The 19,745-nt window shown below is 44.9% G+C and overlaps 1 long non-coding RNA gene across 2 annotated transcripts in view; it reads left to right on the top strand.

The window, feature by feature from the left end:
- The first annotated feature begins 8,148 nt into the window (after positions 1-8,148).
- LOC119974925 overlaps positions 8,149-19,745 on the top strand; it is a 68,375-nt gene continuing 56,778 nt past the window's right edge. Inside the window, exons 1-2 of one of the 2 annotated variants that reach the window (XR_005462607.1) lie at positions 8,149-8,196; positions 8,465-8,491. This is a non-coding gene — a long non-coding RNA (uncharacterized LOC119974925). The remainder of the gene's footprint in view (positions 8,197-8,464; positions 8,492-19,745) is intronic. The other variant, XR_005462606.1, reaches the window with a different exon arrangement.

Below are 19,745 nucleotides of genomic sequence, written 5' to 3'. Positions count from 1 at the left end.
TTTGTTTAGGCGCATGGGACCCCGACGTTGAAGAGGGTCTTCATGGAGTGGGGAGAGATGGCGGGGAGAGATGCCCCCCTGAGAGTGGGGCTAGCGTTACCCAATCTCTCGGGCAATTATTGGGCCGCCAATGTGTCGATGGTGCGCAAGTGGGTGATGGAGGGGGACGGGGCAGCATGGAAACGGATGGAGAGTGCGTCCTGTGGAGATACAAGCCTGGGGGCCCTGGTAACGGCGCCATGGCCGCTCCCTCCTACGAGGTATACCACGAGCCCGGTGGTGGAGGCTACCCTCAAGATTTTTGGGCAGTGGAGGTGACATAGGGGGGAAGTTGTGGGCTCGATGGAGGCTCCGTTAAGGGGGAACAATCGGTTCATCCCGGGGGGATGGATGGGGGGTTCCAGGGTTGGCACAGAGCGGCCATCAGACAGCTGAGGGACCTGCTCATTGATGGGAGGTTTGCGAGCCTGGGGGAGTTGGAGGAGAAATTTGTGCTCCCCGGGGAACATGTTCAGGTATCTGCAGGTGATGGCGTTTGCTAGGCGGCAGGTGGAGGGATTCCCTTCGCTTCCCGCGAGGGGGGTGAGTGACAGGGTTCTTTCTTTCTGACCAGAGCCTTATGCAGCCTCAGAAGTACATCCCTGGATCCCTGGTCTTGTATTGTATCACTCTTAACATGAACGCTAACATTGCAATTGCCTTCTTAACTGCCGATTGAAACTACACATGAACCTTAAGAGAATCATAAACAAGGACTCTCAAGCCCCATTGCGTTTCTGATTCCCTATGCATTTCCCATGTAGAAAATAGTCTAGTCCTAGATTCCTCCTTCGAAAGTGCATAGTTTGCAGGCCAGGTTCGATTTGTTGACCACCAGGAAGGCGGAGACACAGTGGAGGAGGGTGCAAGGCGCGGTATATGAGTATGGGGAGAAGGCGAGCAGTGTTCTCTCGGGGGTCTGGGTCCGGGAGGGGAAAGTATCTGATATCTACAAGGTAATGCAGAAGGTGGAGGAGGCATCAGTAGAGGAGCTGAAAGCTAAGTGGGAGGGGGAACTGGCGAAACAGATCGAAGACGGGACATGGGCTGATGCCCTGGAGAGGGTTAACTCTTCCTCCTCGTGTACGCGGCTTAGCTTCATCCAATTCAAGGTGCTGCACCGGGCCCACATGTCCGGGTCCAGGATGAGTAAGTTCTTTGGGGGTGAAGACAGGTGTATGAGGTGTTCGCGGAGTCCAGCGAACCATGCCCATATGTTCTGGGCATGCCAGGCACTGGAGGAGTTCTGGAAGGGGTGGCGAGGACGGTGTCGAGAGTGGTAGGATCCAGGGTCAAGCCAGGCTGGGGACTCGCGATTTTTGTTGTTCGGGTGGAGCCGGAAGTGCAGGAGGCGAAAGAAGCCTGTATGCTGGCCTTTGCGTCCCTAGTAGCCCGGCGGAGGGTCTTGCTACAGTGGAAGGATGCGAGACCCCCAAGCGTGGAGTACGGATTAATGACATCGCGGGTTTTATTAAGTTAGAGAAGGTCAAATTCGCCCTGAGAGGATCGGTACAAGGGTTCTTTCGGCGGTGGAAACCTTTCCTCGACTTTCTGGCTGAACGATAGGGTACTGGGTCAGCAGCAGCAGCAACCCAAGGGGGAGGGGGCGAAAGTGGGGGGGGGGGACGTTGACTATGTTTTCTTATTTAATTTTAATATATTTGTAAGTTTTCTTGTTGTTTACTAGGTTTGGGAGGGGTGGGGAGGGGGTGTGATACATGCGTTCATACGTTCTTGGGGGTGTTACAAGTATTATGGTGTTATATTGTTGCGTGTTATTGTTTATTGTTATATTTTCTGTAAAGAAATTCCAATAAAAATTATTTTTTAAAAAAGAAAGTGCATAACCTCACTTTTCCACATTGTATTACATTTGCTACTTCTTTGCCCACTCTCCTAGCTTGTCCATTTCCTTGTGCAACCCCCTTGCTTCCTTATACTACGTTCCCCTCTACAGGTCTTTTTATCATCTGAAAAATTAGCAACAGTGCCTTTAGTTCTTCCAGATCATTTATGTATATTGTGAAATGTTGTGGCCTCAGCACAGACGGCTGAGGCACACCACTCGTCACCGGCTGCCATCATGAAAAATGACTCCTTTATCCCCACGTTCTTCCTTTTGCCAGTCAGCCAATCCTCTATCCATGCTAGGATGTTACCCTTACACCATGGGCTTTTAACTTATTTGCCAGTTTCCGATGCGGAAACTTGTCAAAGGCCTTCCGGAATCTAAATAAATCACGTATCCCGGTTCTCCTTTGTGTAACCAGCTTGTTACTTCCTCAAAGACTGTAACAAATTTGTCAGACACGGCCTCCCTTTGACAAATCCGTGCTTACTCAGTCCTGTTTTACCATGCACTTCCGAGTACCTCCGATATCATCTTTCACAACAGATTCTAAAATATTACCAATGACCGACACGGGCTCACCGGACCATAATTTCCCGTCTTCTTCCCCCCTCCAGCCTTAAACAAGGGTTCTACATTAGCCACCCTCCAGTCTGCTGGGACCCTTCCTGCCTCCAGTGATTCCTGAAAGACAATCACCAATTCCTCTACAATTTCCTCATCTATCTCATTTAAGACCAAATGGTGTAGTCCAGCAGCCCAGGTGACTTATCCACCTTAAGACCTTTCGGTTTCCTCTGAACCTTCTCCTTAGTAATGGCCGCTGCACGCACCTCTTCCCCCGGTTCTCCTGGTGCTCTGGTATTCCACCGTGAAGACTGATGCAAAATAACTATTTAGTTATTCTGCCATTTCATTGGTTCCTACTATTACTTCTTCAGCCACATTTTGCAGCAGTCCAATGTCCAGTTTTGCGTCTTGCTGACCTCTTACATATTGGAAAATACTCTCCCTCTCTTCCTTTATATCACTAACTAGCTTGAACTCATACTTTAAATTCTAGTAATTGAACCCTCTACCCTGGGAAAAAGCCTCTGACTATCCACTTTGTCTATGCCCCTCATAATTTTGTAGAACTCTATCAGGTCGCCGCTCAACTTCCGTCGTGCCATTGAGAACAAACCGAGATTATTCAACCGCTCCTTATAGCTAATGCCCTCCGTACCAGTCAACATCCTGTTAAACCTCTTCTGCACCCTCTCTGAAGTCTCCAAATACTTCTGGTAGTGTGGCGACCAGAATTGAACGCTGTACTCCAAGTGTGGCCTAACTAATGTTCGAAACCGGTGTAACATGATTTCTCAATTCTTATACTCAATGGCCCGGCCAATGAAGGCAAGCATGCCATATACCTTCTTGACTACCTGGTCCACCTGTGTTGCCCCTTTCAGTGACCTGTGGACCTGTGCACCTAGAATTATCTGACTGTCAATACACTTGAGTGTTCTACCATTCACTGTATAATATCTACCTGCATTCGACCTTCCAAAATGCATTCCCTGACATTCGTCCGGATTAGCCTCCATCTGCCGTCACTCCGCCAAAGTCTCCAAATGATCTAAATCTTGCTGTATCCTCTGATATTCCTCATCGCTATCCATAATTCCACCAACCTTTGTGTCGTATGTAAAACGTACTAATCAGACCAGTTACATTTTCCTTCAAATCATTTATATATACTCCGAACAGCAAAGGTCCCTTCACTGATCCATGCGCAACACCACTAGGCACAGCCCTCCAATCAAAAAAGCACCATTCCATTGCTAGTCATTGCATTCTAAGACATGGCCAGTTCTGGATCCTTCTTGCCAGATGACCCCTGATCATATGTGACTTTACCTCTTGTGCCAGTCTGCCATGAGGGACCTTGTCAAAGTCCTTACTGACGTCCATATAGACTACATCCACTAACATAACTGCATCGATCATCTTTGGAACCTCTTGAAAAACTCTTCAAGTTAGTGATTCACGACCTTACCGTTCGGAAAACCATGCTGCCTCTCGCTCATACGTCTATTTGCTTCTAAAATGGAATAGATCATGTTTAGAAGAATTCTCTTCAGTAAATTCCCTACCACGGGCGTAAGGCTCACCACCTGTAGTTCCCTGGATTATCCCTGCTACCCTACTTAAACAAAGGAACAACTGTGGCCCTTCGCCAGTCATCCGGGACATTATTTGAAGATAGTGAGGATCCAAAGATGTCTGTTAAGGCCTCAACAATTTCTTCTCTTGACTCCTTCAGTATTTTGGGGTAGATACCATCAGGCCCTGGGGTCTTACCTACCTTAATATTTTTCAAGCCGCCCATCACCTCGTCTTTTCTCGATTGTGGTCTGTGGGTTAGGAAGTTCAGCATCCAGACACAGAGGGAGGAACCGAGTCCCGGGCCACCGAGTTTGGAGATGTGTTTCGCAGGAATAACATTGCTGAAGGGTGAGCTTTACTTAATAAATCGGCGTCTGGCATAGGTGTCGTTGTTATCAAGGTGTTCCACTGTTGCGTGCAGTGCCAGGTAGATGGCATCTGCTGTGGACCTTTTGCAGCGGTAGGAGAACTCTAGTGAAGCCAGGCAATCCTGGACGCTGGAGTTGTTTCGTGCCATTACTATGTTTTCGAAGCACTTCATACTATGTATGTCAGAGCCACAAAACTATCGTTATTGCGACATGCTGCTTGGCTTTTCCTTGGTACAGGATTGATGATCGTCTTCTTGAAACAGATAGAGACATAAGATGTCTGAGAATACCTCCGCCAGCTGATCCGCGCAAGACCTGAGCGCCCCTTCGGTTACCCCATCCGAGACAGTCGATTTCCGTTGTCTGATCTTCGAGAAGGTTGCTCTGACGTCTGAAATGGTGACCATGGATACAAGTTCATCCGAAGCTTCCAGGGTGGAGGTCTTGCTGAACTCTTGCTCAAAGCGGGGCAGAATGCGTTGAGATCATCAGGAAGGGGCCGTTGGAGTCGATGATTTTACATGCCGCCATGTTGTATACCGTTATGCCTTACAGACTTTTCCACTGTCGGCGGGGGTCCTTGTGGCTAGCCTGGGACTCGTCGTTGTTCCGATACTGTCTTTTAGCATCCCTGAATAATTTCGATATATAATATTTCTGCTTTCGTGTACATGTCACGGTTGCCGGACTTCAGCAAGCAGTGTCTATACCTGTTCATCCCGTGTTTCCAGTTGGGAAACCTCCCGCGGATTTGCTTCATTTGCAGGCAGTCTTCCACACACTTACTAGTGAAGTCAGATGCTGTAATGGCGTAGTCGTTCAGGACGGTCGCAGAGTTTTTAAATACTGAAGAGTGCATTGACACTAAGCAGTCCCGTAGGGGGTCATCCGATTCATCAGACCAATGTGGCAAACTTTCTTCTCCCGGAAAAGGAGCACCGTCTTGTTATCAGAATTGCCAAAGTGTGGGCGGGCGGTAGAGCGGTACGCATGTTTGATATTTGTGTAGCAGTAGTCCAGGATGTTTGGACCTCTGGTGTAACAGGTAACGTGTTGGTGGTAACTTGGTAGTACACTCTTTAGCTTGGCCTGACTGAACACGGTGGACAAGGCCTCGGGATAGTCCGTTTCAAGGCTATTTGTGATGGTGTATATATTGTATCTGGATCATACAAGCATATGTTTGGCTTCGTGAGCCTATAGTACCGACAACACTATTACAATTATTGGTGGAATATTGTCAGAGAGCAAATCGTCAACGTCAAACAAATGTCATCAGATTTTTGTTTTGTTCAGGTAGCCATTTTCTAACACTTTTGTACTGCAGAAGTAACGTGTTAATATGCTGACAAAGGCTGAATACTGGCGGTAATTTCTGCTGAGGTTCTCCGTTCGCGTGAACACTACATGGCGAAGTTCATAAATGAAACAACCAGCAATGGGACTAACTCGAAAACTAAAATCAGAATGTTTCGGATGCACGACTCAGAATGAAAAGGTAACATGCTGGGGAATTTCAACAGGTTTCGAGTCACCTGCAAAGTGAGAGTGATTGAACGTTTCTAATGCGTATGTTTATTCTTCAGCATACATGTAACAATGTTGCTTCACATTGTTGCAACACCTTGGCTGTTGGGAAATGAAGCTGCCTACCCATGTATGTGTACATGCGCAAATTACGGAAAAGTTAGGAGAGACAGAAACAGTGAGAAGAGGAACAGTAGGATGTCGGTCAGACCTTGCAACCTGAACATTTTTGCACCATTACCACAGTTAATCCTCTATCTGAGCACCGTTCTCTCTTACCCTCCCGAAGCCGCTTGACACCTTTGGTGACAGAGCATATATCAGTTTCCCTCTTAAGTAGATGCACTGGGTTCGCCTTCACAACCTCCTGTGGTTGCGAATTTCAGTTTCACCACCGTGTCTGTGAAGATATGTCTCCTCATTCAGTCATAAATGGTCTACGCCGCACGTGAAACCGTGATTCAATGTATAAAGCATCCGCCCTACTCCCGCCACCCACAGCGCACCAGAGAATCAGAGGAAAAATCATAACCGCATCCAGCCTGCTTATCGCTGTCATTACTGTACATATTTCAATTTGGTCACCACTCATTATTGTAAACAGTTTTGCATACAGGCCCATTCAATCCAAACCTGTCTTCATAGGCAAACGAACTGTCACATAAATTTACCTGGTTTTCTTTTGGTGCACTCTTTCAATCGCAACTGCATCGTTTCTGAGATACATGTTGAAAGCAGAGCACACCAAAATTAAGGAAGTATTCCTGAGTAAGACTTTTTTGTTCTTGTAAATTCGAGGATTCTTAACATTTACAGTAGATAAGGAGGCGATTCGGCCCATTGAGCCTCCACCGAACCTTGGAAAGAACACCCATCTTAAGCCGACGTCTCCAGCCTATCCCCGTAACCCAGTCAACCGACGAAAGCATTTGGACACTGATCGGTAATTTATCACAGCCAATGCACCTGACCTTCTATGGACTCTGGGAGGAAACTGAAGAACCCCTATGGAACCCACTTAGATACGGGGAAAAGTGCCAACTCCACACAGACAGGTCTTCGAGGCTGGGATTGAACTCGGAACCTGGTGCTGTGAAGCAACAGCGCTGAACAATGTGCCACCTTGTCGCCCTATTCAGGTATCCAGCTTCACTTCAAATACGCCCTGAGCATTTCGTCGAATGTATTCCGTTTTCCACATTTCAGACAATACTGAACTGCTTCATTAATTAATCAAGCTTTTCTTTGTTTGCAATCAGAAATTATACAGTTGCTATCAAGGGCCGACATTTGTCTTCACGGATAATTTATTTCTTTTGAACTACCGACAAAAGCTTTTAAAGCCCTATTTTATGTTAATCTCATGTTCATTCCCAGACCACTGTTTTGCTTTATAATCAATCTCTTCATCCTTATTCTGCTCAACTCATAATTGCTCCCAGTCCTCAGTCGTATGCATTTTATGCCAAATATACATGACTCCTCATAGAATCTGAGACATTTTCAGAAACTCGTTGATAATATTCAGTGTCTGCGACACGACAACATTGCCAAGAGATCCATCAAACCGTGGTATATTTTGCGTGGCAAAGGCATGACAAAAGGAGATTTAAAAATATGCGTTCCGTTCATTGGAGTCAGTTTAGAAAAATGTGCAGTGGCTGCAAAGAGAAGTTGTTTATTGTGCAATTTTGTGTTGACCTTTGAAGATGTTACGCAACAGTGAAAGTTGGTATTCCTCGTTATCAGTACTTCTGAGTCCATAGCTATTTGTGAACGCATTGATACATATCAAATAAGCAGCAACATTGTATGTGTTGCACATGTAACTCATTTTTGAACATTGTGTTAAATATAAGCTGCTTTTTCCATATCTTTGCAAATAATTTGATCATTTTTAGCCACACACGCAACATTTCCATACAGTTATCCAAAGACGGAGTTCCGCATTGGGTCAGAAATGCGGTTCCACGATTAGGACTTCATTGTTTATATTGTGATGATCTTGATTGAGGCCACGGGGTTGGGTATTTTGCTCTCTAGTCGATCACTGAGAAGTGCAAAAATTAGCAGCTGTGATTAGTCAACTTAGCGCTTACCGGTACAAAATGTGTATCAGTCGATGCCAAGGAGTAACATTCTGACAGCAGTTATTCACACTGGAATAATTGTTCTCGGGCCATTGATGTGACATTATTGCGTCAAAAGGAGAGTGTCGAATGTTCAAATAGAGTGTACTTTATTCGAATCACTGGCACCGAGGTAAGTGATTAATTGTTATTATTCAACGATTTCTGCAAATTATGTCAGTTGGCGATTTAAAATAAGATTTTTTTTTAATCTTCTGCATTGAGTACGTGATGACGTTTATGTTAAACATATACTTTTATTATTTGCCCATTTTACATCTCTGCTCACAATATTCATGGAGATAGCGCTTTGCAGATTAGTAAAGCCTGCTGAAGATCTCAAATCTCTTGTATTATTCAACGTCGATGACTGATTGTTCAGTGTTGGACTTTTTCAACAGGCATATCGATTGGAACATACAGCCAAGGTTGGAACATTAAAATCAAAGCCTGAGAACCTCTGGTGTTGTAAGAATTGAAGCAGCCCATGTGACCGGTGCAGCCAATACGTTATGACTGCGGCAATTAGTCACACACATTGAAGTTCAGGCATCCTGAGAAACAATCTGACATATTAAAAGTTGACATGGGGCTATGTTGCACTAACAAAGTTCCGAATTCAATGGAGAACTCGGTGAATAAAAGTGGCGCTGTGGGACTGTGGTGATGCCTCTTAAGTGGATGGCATACCTGCGGGAGGGTATAACTGGAGACGTGTGTGTGTTTGGGTAGTGGTTGGGGGTGGGGCGGTGCTGGGAGGTGTGTGGCTTAAGTATGTGTGCGTGTGGCGGGTGTTCAAACTTTCAATTTTGAAGAATTACTTTAGAAGTTAAACAGAAAATGAAATGGTGTGCATAGAAACGATGCCCTCTTGTCCATCGGACTCAACCATCTGTCCTCCTGATTGCAATACATCAAGCGTGGCTTACACATTCAATCATTCTCGTCGGTTTTTTGAGGCAGCAGAAGTCTACGCTTTAACATTTTGGTTGTGAAATTGACTTTCGCTCATATTCTAAATAATTATCCACCACAACAAGGAACCACAGCAGGAACATGCGGAGAAGAGACAAATAGTTAATTGTGCGTAACAGCCATTGATCCCCATATTGCATGGTGAGCAAGATTTAACCAAAGTAGGGCGCTTGTTTATCTCTAGAAGGACACCAATGATGTTTCAAAGGACGAAGCACATCGCCAGTGGAACTTTAATTCAAGAAAAATCGAGAAAAGCTGTGCTTGACGAGACAATGCTATACAGGCACCAACGGTATAAGTAAAAAAAAGGGATGAGGTCATCCAATCAGAATTTAGGGATTTAGGAGATAAGTTAAAAAGTAGGGCCTCAAAGGTAGTAATCTCAGGATTGCTACCAGTGCCACGGGACAGCCAGAATAGAAATGAAAGAATAGTCAGAATGGATACGCGGCTTGAGAAATGGTGCAGGAGGGAGGGGTTCAGATTTCTGGAACATTAGGAGCGGTTCTGGGGGTGGTGGGACAATTACAAACGGGATGGTCTACACCTGGGCAGAACTGGAACCAATGTCCTAGGGGGTGCTTTTGCTAACACTGTTGGCGAGGTTTTAAATTTATGTGGCAGGGGATGGGAACCAGATCAGGAAGTTAGAGGTCAGTAAAGAGGCAGCAACTAAAGCCAGTAAGGTACTAGATAATAAACTCGATGTAACTAAGGGGAAGAGTAGACATGGAGGAGATGATGAACGCAAAGGAACAGGTGGTCTGAGGTGAATTTGTTTCAATGCGAGAAGTGTAGCAGGTAAGGCAGGTGAATTTAGGGCTTGGATTAATACCTGGGAATATGATGTTATTGGTATTACTGAGACTTGGTTCAGGGAAGGGCAGGACTGGCAACTGAATATCCCAGGGTATAGATGCTTCAGGTGGAATAGAGAGGGAGGTAGAAGGGGTGGAGGAGTTGCATTACTAGTCAAAGATGATATCACAGATGTGATTAAGGAGGACACAATGGAGGATTTGAGCACTGAGGCAATATGGGTGGAGCTAAGAAATATGAACTGTGCAGTAACATTGTTGGGACTTTACTACAGTCCTCCCATAAGCGAGAATGACGTAGAGGTACAAATATGCAGACAGATTATCGAAAAATGTAGGAGCAATAGGGTGATTGCGATGGGATATTTTATCTTCCCCGACATTGAATGGGATTTGTGTAGTGTTGGAGGCGTAGATGGAGCACAGTTTGTAAGGAGCATCCAGGAGAGTTTGTTTTAGAGCAGTATGTAAATAGTCCAACTTGGGAAGGGGCCATATTGGACCTGGTATTGGGGAATGATCCCGGCCAGGTGGTAGAAGTTTCAGTCGGAGATTACTTTGGGAATAGCGATCACAATTCCGTAAGTTTTAGAATACTCATGGACAAGGACGAGAGTGGTCCTGAAGGAAGAGTGCTAAATAGGGGAAAACCGGAGTATAACAAAATTCGGCAGGAGCTAGGGAATGTGAATTGGGAACAGTTGTTTAAGGTTAAATCCACATTTGAAATGTGGGAGTCTTTTAAGGAAAGGTTGATTGGAGTGCAGGACAGACATGTCCCTGTGAAAATGAGGGATAGAAATGGCAAGATTAGTGAACCATGGATGACGGTGGAATTGTGAGACTAGCTCAGAGGAAAAAGGAAGCATACATAAATCGAGACAACTCAAAACTGATAAAGCTTTGGAGGAATATCGGTAAAGTAGGACGAATCTCAAACGAGCAATAAAGAGAACTAAAAGGGGTCATGAAATATATTTGGCTAACAGGGTTAAGGAAAATCCCAAAGCCTTTTATTCGTATGCAAGGAGTAATCGGGTAACTAGAGAAAGGATTGGCCCACTCAAAGACACAAAAGGGAATTTATGCGTGGAGTCAGAGGAAATGGGTGAGATTCATAATGAGTTCTTTGCATAGGTATTCACCAAGTAGAGGGACAGGACCGAGGTTGATGCGAGCGATGGATGTTTAAATACTCTAGGTCAAGTTGTCATACGGAAGGGGGACGTTTTAGGTATTCAAAAATAAATTAAGGTGGACAAGTCCCCAGGTCCGTGTGGGATCTACCCCTGGTTACTGAGGGAAGCGAGGGTCGAAATAGATGGGGCCTTAACAACTATCTTTGCAGCACGCTTGAGCACATGTGGGGTCCCGCAGGACTGGAGAATTGCTAATGTTGTCCATTTGTTTTAGAACGGTAGCAGCGATACTCCAGGGAATTATAGACGTGTGAGCTTGACGTCAGTGGTAGGCAAACTGTTGGAGAAATACTGAGGGATAGAATCTATTCACATCTGGAAGAAAATAGACTTATCGGTGACAGGCAGCATGGTTTTGTGCAGGGAAGGTCATGTCTTACAAACCTAATAGAATTATTTCAGGAAGTGACAAAGTTAATTGATGAGGGAAGGGCTGTAGATGTCGTATACATGGACTTTAGTAAGGCGTTTGATAAGGTTTTCCATGGTAAATTGATAGAAAAAGTGAAGTCGTATGGGGTTGAGAGTATACAACCTAGATGGATAAATAACTGGCTGAGCAAAAGGAAACAGAGAGTAATGGTGGAAGGTGGTGTCTCAAAATGGAGAAGGGTGACTAGTGGTGTTCCACAGGGATCCGTGCTCGGACCACTGTTGTTTGTGATGTACATAAATGACCCGGAGGAAGGGATAGGTGGTCTGATTAGCAAGTTTGCAGATTATACTAAGATTGGTGGAGTTGGTGGAAGTGGTCTGTCGGAAAATACAGCAAAATATAGATAGATTTGAGAGTTGGGCAGAGAAATGGCAGATGGAGTTCAATCCAGGCAAATGCGAGGTGATGCATTTTAGAAGATCAAATTCAAGAGCGGACTATATGGTCAATGGAAGAGTCCAGGGGAAAATTGATGTCCAGCGAGATCTGGGGGTTCAGGTCCATTGTACCCTGACGGGGGCAACGAAGGTTGATTGAGTGGTCAAGAAAGCATACAGCATGCTTGCCTTCATTGGACTGGGTATTGAGTACAAGAGTCGGCATGTCATGTTACAGTTGTATAGGACTTTGGTTAAGCCACATTTGGAATACTGCGTGCAGTTCTGGTCGCCACATTAACAGAAGGATGTGGATGCTTTCGAGAGGGTTCAGAGGAGGTTCACCAGGACGTTGCGTGGTATGGAGGGTTGCTAGCTATGAAGAAAGGATGAGTAGATTAGGATTGTTTTCGTTGGCAAGACGGAGGTTGAGGGTGGTCCTGATTGAGGTCCACAAAATTATGAGAGGTATGGACAGGGTGGATAGCAACACGCTTTTTCTAAGATAGAGGGTGTCAATTACAAAGGGTCACGATATCAAAGTGAGAAGGGGAACGTTTAAGGGAGATGTGCGTGGAAAGTTTTTTACGCAGAGGGTGGTGGGTGCCTGGAACGCTTTGCCAGCGGAGGTGGTAGGGGCGGGCAAAATAGCATCATTTAAGATGACTCTTGACAGATATGTGAACGGGTGGGGAACAGAGGGATGTAGACCTTGGAAAATAGGAGACAGGTTTAGATAAAGGATCTGGATCGGCGCAGGCTGGGAGAGCCGAAGGGCCTTTTTCAGTGCTGTACTTTTCTTTGTTCTTTGTTTTGTCAATGGAGAACAGCGCGTCAAGTTGCTGCCGAATCGGCTGTTCGCCAGGCTTAGGGTCGAAATAAGAAAGATTAACATATGATTAACATAACAGATTAACATAACCTAGGGGCAGCAGGGTAGCATGGTGGTTAGCATAAATGCTTCACAGCTCCAGGGTCCCAGGTTCGATTCCCGGCTGGGTCACTGTCTGTGTGGAGTCTGCACGTCCTCCCCCTGTGTGCGTGGGTTTCCTCCGGGTGCTCCGGTTTCCTCCCACAGTCCAAAGATGTGCGGGTTAGGTGGATTGGCCATGCTAAATTGCCCGTAGTGGCCTAATAAAAGTAAGGTTAAGGGGGGGTTGTTGGGTTACAGGTATAGGGTGGATACGTGGGTTTGAGTAGGGTGATCATGGCTCGGCACAACATTGAGGGCCGAAGGGCCTGTTCTGTGCTGTACTGTTCTATGACAACGCAGCGAAGCAGCTGGGTGATTACTTGATGATTATCCAATAATACTATTTATTCATCTTCAATAGAATTAGATTAACAGTATTTGAAAGATTTTATGAGATGTTACATTGTAAGCAATAATAATAATAAATAGGAGGTGTTGGGTGCATTTCGTGAACACATATGTACGTTTAATAAATAAGTTCGTATGCAGCTCCGTGTTGCGACTGAATAATATGTTAATTAGTGGAATTCTGTGTCATCCAGGTAAAAAACTGCTTGTGGTGGCGTCGACATATTCGGTTGTCATTGAGTTGGCTAGAAGGGCGGAGGGTGCCTCGAACGTGGATGTTGAGAACACTCCATTCCTTTCACTTATTCAGAAGGACAGAGGCGCTTGTAGTTTACATCTCTAGATGCGGATGTTGCAAATCAGAAGTGATAACTTATATATCCAGCATTTTAAAGCAAGCAGTTGAAGCAATATGATATATTTCCAAGTTCACGGAATTAACAGTGCAGAAGGAGGCCATTCGGCCACAGAGTCCGCCCCTTAGAAACAACACCATACCGAACGCCACATCCCCACCCTCATTTACAATACTAAGGACAATTTAGCATGGCCAATCCACTCGACTGCACAACTTTGGACAACGGGAGGAAACCGGATGACCACGAGAAAACCCACGCAGACACGGGAGAAAGTGCGCACTCCGTACCACAGTGGCCGAGCCATGAATCGAATTCAGTGGTCTTTGTGGGCATCGCCATGCTTGTAGACATTCTGCGGCTGGCAGCATTACTCAGGCTTTCCAAGGAGCCTGGCTGGTATCACGATTCGATACATTTTTTTGGACTGGAGGGGAAAATAAAGTGGGAGGGATGTGAACTATTTGTCTCCGTTCGCTTCTTGAAAACTGTATTGAACTGTTTTCAGAAAAAACTGTTCTCCTAAGCCATCGTCAGCAGCTACCGGCTGTTTTTACAAAATAAAAAAAACCCAAAATCTAATAAATTCTAACCTGACCAGAAATAAAATTGTTATTAAGAATTATTGGGAATACGGTAACTAGATTAATGGTTAGTTCAAAGTATGCTATGGGAATAATGAGTTAAATTCACTGACGCAGTGCCAGCAGCGTGGCGGAGGTAGCGGGCTTCACGTTGTCCAAAGTTTTGGCTAATCATGGAACTAGGCAGGAAACAGGTTATATTCAAATAAGCACTGGAATGGTGAAGAAGAACCTTTTCACTAAAGATGAAGGAACCAAAGCGAAACAACAAGGCTGGAGAGCCGTCAAGTAAAATGGCAGAACACACCGAGAGTAGGTCCAGAATAGTTTGAAATAACTTCTTGAAGAGTACAAGACAGATACATCACTACATTGTGGGGAAAAAACAACAGAAAATTGTCTTTTCGTGGGTTCGTTCACTCACTCCCCCAAAGCGGACAAATCATTTGCACACGTGGAAGTATATAGAAATAAACTAATATGCGCACAGAAATATGATCGCAAGGTGGCGAAGGTCGGGCCCTGAATATTTCCGCGTAGTAGCTATTCGTAAAATACAGGAACCTATGAAAAGTTGCTCGTGCAGTCAGATAATTTAATAATAGCATGAGTATATTTATGATAGCTTATCAGAGCAGGCTAGTGAAATGGGAAGAGTTAATTTCCGTAGATTTAAGAAATGTAAAAAAAAATGCGGCATGCATTTGACCAGATTTGCGCCCCTGAAAGTTTGTGCACCTTAGTACAGAATATGCAGTAATGTTCATTTGCACAGTGTAGGATTATTAGTAACGTCACAATTATTTGCGACTGTAATGTACATGCATATTGGGAATTGACCTGGAAAATTATTTTAGTTGAGTGTTAGTTTTGGATGTCATTACAGAAACAAATCTGGACCGTATTTCTGACAGTGATATCTGGTCGTGGACAAAACGACACAATTAATGCATGGTCGCGCCGGAAAGGAAAGAACAAGAAGCATATGATCTTAGGATTTGATTTCAGTTCGTTGGGGTGGGCGGATGTCTGTCTGAAACCAGGGTTGTTTCGGAACATACAGTTAAAGCAAATGAAGAAAAATTACCTCGCAACCATTGAGTTCAAGTGCACACTTCTCTGAAGGTGGCTCGGCAAAATTAAACAGCTATTAAGAAGGCTTAGCAGATCTTGGTTTATAAAGAGAGTCATTGGAGTTTGCACATTCTCCCTGTTTTTGCGTGGGTTTCGCCCCCACAACCCAAAGATGAGCAAGCTAGGTGGATTGGCCACGCTAAATTGCCCCTTAATTGGAAAAAAATGAATTGGGTACACTAAATTCATTGTTTTAAAAAATGAGAGTCATAAAAGCAAGGATATGATGCTGCAAATCTACACGTCATTGGCCGGACCACATTTGGAGTATTGTGTTCAATTCTGGTCACCTTAGTTACGGAAGGCTGTTCGAGCTCTGGAGAGGGCGCAGAGGAGATCTGCAGAGGAGACGCAGAGTGGTATGATTGCAGAATGAGGACTTTCAGTAAAAGAAAATATTGTAGAAAATGCAGTAAACATTGTTTTCGTTCACCTTAGACCAGAGACAATAAATAAGTGACCTTATTGAGATGTTCAAAACGATGAGCATATTTGACAGAATAAAGATATGTATTCTGTTTCTCCTAGCTGTAAGTGACTTGTAGTCGCAATATCTCTCAAGAGCTTGGAGTGAGATGAGGAAAAACGTCTTTACACAGAGGGTTGCTGTGGTTTCGAATGTGCTGCCTGTGAGATGAGTGGATGTGGATTACATAGGAAGTTTGAAATTAGTGTTGGACAGATATTTGAAGACGATAAATTTAGAGGGCTACAGAGAAAGGGCTGGAGAATGGGATTAGCTGGGTTGCTCTTCTGCGTGCCATTACGAGCACGATGAGTCATGTCGCCTCATTATGTTCTGTAGAGAACAAAGATAGCTGTGCCCGCGCAACTGAACTGGTAAGCCACATAAACAGATAGATTAGGAAAAATCAGTGGTTGACTTTTAAGGAGACATTCAATAACTGTAAGCAAAAGTGTATCCCTGCTGGAAGGATAGACATTTTAAAAAGCATACAGCATCGGTGGTTGAGGAAAAACAATCATAATTGTTCAAAAGTGAAAGACGTCTGAGAATGATGCCATGTCATTGAACGATCTGCCAGAATTCGACAACCAGACATTAATTACTGACATTATAAATATACTGAAAATATATCTGAATTTAATTCTGTTTTCTGACTAGAGAGTTCTCCGTCTCATAATTAGATAATTTCACCCGTCTTCCCGATTCTCTCTCTGTATGCCCAATTCCTTTGTTCTTCCACGTGATCTTCATACTTTCATTGAAAACTGCCTTTGCGATCTCGGCAACCTCAGTTTCTGTGTTATGATCCCACGAAAATTATTATCTTCTTTTTCAAATTCCAGCTCTGACCTGGCTATCAGACCAGCCGACAAGGCGCAGCTGTCTAAAGGGCTGATATTTACCTCTCATGCTCTGAGCGCCAAATTACAGACGTGTCTCCAACCTACCCTGGATCAACAACCCAGGAATGTAACACCAATACATCGAACTTTTCTCCATAGCTTCTAACGTCATACTCACCGAACCCCGCACAACACACTTCGATCTGCTTCACGATATCGAAATTCAGGATTCCCCACGTCCATCCACCGTCTCAGCATTTTTTACCGCCAAACTGAAATAATTTCTTCCTGTCAAGAAGCCATTCCCTCCACCCTTTTATCACAGGGTCCAAACAACATTACTCGATTTCTCTGGTGCTCTGCGCCACATCAACAATACCCAGTTTTCCGGCCCGAAGGGCGGCACTTTACTATGGACGACCAATCCCTCACCACGATGGCCTGAGGGCTCACGCATGTTGTTCGTGCAGAAGCCTGTGCAGTCCCCACGACCAGCCTACCCTACCGATGTAAATGTATTCTGTTACTAACAACTTTAACTTTTGTCACTTCCTAAAAATAAAATGTGTGTTTATTTGTCCTGCCATGTATGTGTACTAGTTGCTGTAATATGCCTATTTGTAGATTATGTGGGCTATCATTGTACGAATCATACCCAGGCATTATTCGACTAGTCTCTCTCCTTTATATCGAATACTATATTGGTGCCGCCTCATGCTTTTGTCTGGACAAGGTAAAATCTATCGATTTGATTTTAATTTCTACTGCTCTCCCGCCGTCACATCTCCGACAAATCCCTTCCCTTCTCATTATTGTCTGATCACAGGGCAGCACGGTGGCATAGTGGTTAGCACACGGCGCTGAGGTCCCAGGTTCGATCCCGGCACTGGGTCACTGTCAGTGTGGAGTTTGCACATTCTCCCCGTGTCTGCGTGGGTTTCGCCCACGCAACCCGAAAACGTGCAAGCTCGGTGGATTGGCCACGCTAAATTGCCCCTTAATTGGAAAAATGATTGGGTACACTAAATTTATTTTTTAAAAATGTTTTTGTCTGATCACTGATATTCATCAAGAAGCCGCCAGCGCCCACAGCTATAGTGGCAATCCATCTTCATTCGCTGCTCCCTATAATGGCTGCATCTTGCTCTCCAAGTACCTGCGACTCAGAGCACCAGTTCCAATGATGTCACCTTAGAAAACAGTGCTTCAGTCTTTTCTGGTTCAAATAAAGTTACTACGGATGATGGAATATAAAACCGAAAGTGAAAATCCTGGAAAATCTCAGCAGGTCTGGCAGCATCTGTAGAGACAGGAAATAGTTAACGTTTCTAGAACCAGATGACGCTTTATCAAAGCAAAACGATTTATGAAGTGGGAGATATTTATACTACAGGGTATAGGAATGAAAAATGAGTTATAGTCACTAAAACCAAGGGAGAAAGCATTCTCATGGCAGTCCCCAGGAAGAGTAAAAGTAGTGAAAGGCTAAACAGCAGACAAACTTTCAGATGTTTATGTTGGGGGGGGGAGGGGGAGATAGGTAATATGAGAAAAATGTGGTAAGGGGTTTGCAAAGACGAGAAACGGTAAGGAATTGGGAGTATAAGATAGGAAAAGAGTGGGACGGGGAGGGAAATTGGCATTCAGAAAGGCAAGAAAAAAATGAAAGGTATCAGACAGATAAAAGGAACTGGAATGAAAAAGTGATCGGGGCGGAGCAGAGCTAATCATGTGAAGTTGTTGAATTCACTGTTCAGGCCGGAAGGCTGCATCGTGCCGAACCCAAATATGAGACGCCCTTCCTCCAGTTTGCATTGTGCTTCACTGGAACATTGCCGCACGCCAAGAACAGACATGTGGTCATACGAGCAGGGTCTTGTGTTAAAATGGCAAGCAACGGGCGTCCAGGGTTCAGAATACGCACAGAGGGAAGGTGCTTAGCAAAAAGAGCATCCAGTCTACGTTTGGTCTCTCCATACGGAGGATGGTGGCATGAATTATATGAACCAAAATGACGTTGTTCTTGTTCTGGGTCGGAGGGGATGGGAGAGTGGAGCGGCGCGGGAGATGGACCGCTTGCTGTAGAGGGCCCTGTAAACAAATGTAGGTTGGACATGATGGTTGAGAAATAATGGACACTCATGTGAAGCACCACTTTGGAAAGTGGCATCACCGGAACAAATGCGATTGAGGCGAAGGGGCTTTGAGAAAGGCATGGAGTCCTTGCAGAATGTAGGGTTCGATGAGTTATAACCAAGAAAGCTCAGGGAGTCAGTGGACATGTAATGGATTGTGGAAGATAGTCTTATCGCACCCTGCACCCTGTGAGACGCTCTCACTTTCTCTCATCTTGTTTGAAAATGAAAGGAGATGAAAATAGTTTATTGTCACGAGTAGGCTCCAATTAAGTTACTGTGAAAAGCCCCTAGTTGCCACATTCCGGTGCCTGACGGGCAGACTGGTACGGAAATCGAACTGTGCTGCTGGCCTGCTTGGTCTGTTTTAAAAGCCAGCGATGTAGCGCAGTAAGCTAAATCAGCCCCATGCTCGCAATTGTTCCGATGATGCCACTTTCGAAAGTGATGCTTCGAACATGTGTTCCTTCTTCCTCACCGTCATCACCCATCTCGAGTTGTTGACAGGGCACTAAACAGCATGCGGTCCATATACCGTGGCAATACACACTCCCCTTTCTCTCCCTCCCAGGACAGGAGAGGGTCCCTCTCGTTCTCACTTCTTATGCAATGCATAATCCTCCCACATTTTCGCAAAATTCAGGAAGATCCCATCACGAAACACATCTTCCCTTCACTCCCTCTGTCAGCATTCCACAGAGACCGCTCCCTCTGGGATTATCTAATCGACTCATCCACCATATCCAACACCTCTCCCACCAACCATGGAACATTCCCGTGCAATCGCAAAAGGTCTAACACCTCAACATCATCCATGCTTAATATTCCAGCCCAAACCATTCTTTGCAGGTTAAGCATAATTCTACTTGCATCTCTTAGAAATTGGTCTCTTGCATTCGCTGCTGCAGACACGGTCTCCTCTGCCTTGGAGATACAAAAGGTAGAGTGGATGATAGCTTTGCTGAGCACACTCGGTCTGTGCGCACTCAGAACCGTGACCTTCCCGTTGCTAACCATCTTAATACATGACCAT

This window comes from Scyliorhinus canicula, chromosome 12, assembly GCF_902713615.1.
Source record: "Scyliorhinus canicula chromosome 12, sScyCan1.1, whole genome shotgun sequence".
Lineage (NCBI taxonomy): Eukaryota > Metazoa > Chordata > Chondrichthyes > Carcharhiniformes > Scyliorhinidae > Scyliorhinus > Scyliorhinus canicula.
The sequence above is the reverse complement of the archived record's forward strand: the minus strand, read 5'-3'. Positions and strand labels throughout refer to the sequence as shown.